Below are 2,483 nucleotides of genomic sequence, written 5' to 3' on the forward strand. Positions count from 1 at the left end.
CCTCCTTAAACACAGGCCGAACAAAATGACACAAAGTGTCAACTGCGAATGTTGTCCATCCAAGGAAGGAGCGTGATGCCCGGCCGGCTCCTTAAACACAGGCCGAGAGTCGCCCCGGACGGTCCGCCTCGCGGCGCCCGTCTGCTCGGATAAAATGACACAAAGTGTCAACTACGAATGTTGTCCATCCAAGGAGGGAGCGTGATGCCCGGCCGGCTCCGAAAACACAGGCCGAGAGTCGCCCCGGACGGTCCGCCTCGCGGCGCCCGTCTGCTCGGATAAAATGACACAAAGTGTCAACTGCGAATGTTGTCCATCCAAGGAAGGAGCGTGATGCCCGGCCGGCTCCTTAAACACAGGCCGAGAGTCGCCCCGGACGGTCCGCCTCGCGGCGCCCGCCCGCTCGGATAAAATGACACAAAGTGTCAACTACGAATGTTGTCCATCCAAGGAAGGAGCGTGATGCCCGGCCGGCTCCTTAAACACAGGCCGAGAGTCGCCCCGGACGGTCGCCTCGCGGCGCCCGTCTGCTCGGATAAAATGACACAAAGTGTCAACTACGAATGTTGTCCATCCAAGGAGGGAGCGTGATGCCCGGCCGGCTCCGAAAACACAGGCCGAGAGTCGCCCCGGACGGTCCGCCTCGCGGCGCCCGTCTGCTCGGATAAAATGACACAAAGTGTCAACTGCGAATGTTGTCCATCCAAGGAAGGAGCGTGATGCCCGGCCGGCTCCTTAAACACAGGCCGAGAGTCGCCCCGGACGGTCCGCCTCGCGGCGCCCGCCCGCTCGGATAAAATGACACAAAGTGTCAACTACGAATGTTGTCCATCCAAGGAAGGAGCGTGATGCCCGGCCGGCTCCTTAAACACAGGCCGAGAGTCGCCCCGGACGGTCGCCTCGCGGCGCCCGTCTGCTCGGATAAAATGACACAAAGTGTCAACTACGAATGTTGTCCATCCAAGGAGGGAGCGTGATGCCCGGCCGGCTCCGAAAACACAGGCCGAGAGTCGCCCCGGACGGTCCGCCTCGCGGCGCCCGTCTGCTCGGATAAAATGACACAAAGTGTCAACTACGAATGTTGTCCATCCAAGGAGGGAGCGTGAGGCCCGGCCGGCTCCGAAAACACAGGCCGAGAGTCGCCCCGGACGGTCCGCCTCTCGAGGCGCCCGCCCGCTCGGATAAAATGACACAAAGTGTCAACTACGAATGTTGTCCATCCAAGGAGGGAGCGTGATGCCCGGCCGGCTCCGAAAACACAGGCCGAGATTCGACCCCGGACGGGCCGTCTTCTCCCGGCGCCCGCCCGCGTACGCCCCCCATCCCCGGTCGCCCGTCTGCTCCCGGCGGGCCTCCGAGTACCCCCTCACCCAACTGACCGACTGGCACTCATGACCCGCCTTGGTAGGGCCTCCATCGGCCTCGGCTCGTCCGACGTCGGGTGGACGGTTCCTACCCACTGCGGGTCGCACTCTAGCGCCCCGGCCGCCGCGTGAGCGTGCGCTCCCCGCGCCGCCCCGCAGGCCCCGGCGCGACCGTACTGCGGCGAGACCGAGACGACCCGGTTTGGCATCCATCCCACCTAGCCACGATCCACGGAGGCCGAGCGAGCGGCTGAGTGTCGGGCGCCGCGCGTGCGAGCGTCCGCCGGCCGCGCCGGTCCTTCCGCGAATGTCGTTTCTCAAACCCTCCGGCTTGATAGCGGCGGCACCACGGGAAGCCGTCCACACACACCGTCCGACCTCTATCCGAAAAGCCTTCCCGACCAACCGCGGTCGCGGGGGCGTCTGTCGCTCCGCATCGGGGGGGCGTATGGCTTCCGCGCTACGCGCTGCGGGCTCGGGGGGGCCGCAACGGCTGAGTCTGACTCGGCCGGGGCGCAGCTTCCCTCCCGGCAGTCAGCAATAGTGCCGATCGCGCCTGCCACCAGCCCCCTCCCCGACGGGTTCGTCGGCGCCGGCTGGCCGCCGTCCGCCTTCGTTCCCCGAGGGTTCCCAACCAGCGCCGATCCAACTCCGCATCCTGGCCGCACGCAGTGCGTGCCTCGCGCGGGTAAGTCGCCGGCGCAGCGCCGCAGCTCCCGACCCCCGCGTACGGGAATAGTTGAGGGCCTCAGCGGGCCGCACCGACCGAGTCCGACTCGGGCCGGGGCGCAGATTCCCGCTTGGGTGACCGAACGTTCTCTGCTCGGGCCGGAGGGCCGACGCCCGTCCCCCCCCCCGTCGTCCCCCACGGACCGCCTCCGAGGCCACTTCGCACGGCTCATCCTCGGCTCCCTACCAATGCTTAATCGATGGGGCCGCCCGGCCGGATTCGCGCCCCCCTGTCCACCGCGAGTCTCCCCAGACTAACCCGAGTTACCGCCCAGCTCGCCTAACCTTGCACTCGCTCTGCCAAACGGTCGTGTAGTCGGCGGGCCGTCCTACGGGTCGCCCTCCCTCCCCAAACGCGCGGCGGGATAGCGGCAAGGCGGCGGCGGCGGC

Source organism: Syngnathus leptorhynchus, unplaced genomic scaffold (genome assembly GCF_054491065.1).
Source record: "Syngnathus leptorhynchus isolate UIUO unplaced genomic scaffold, UIUO_Slep HiC_scaffold_299, whole genome shotgun sequence".
In the NCBI taxonomy this organism is placed as follows: Eukaryota; Metazoa; Chordata; class Actinopteri; order Syngnathiformes; family Syngnathidae; genus Syngnathus; species Syngnathus leptorhynchus.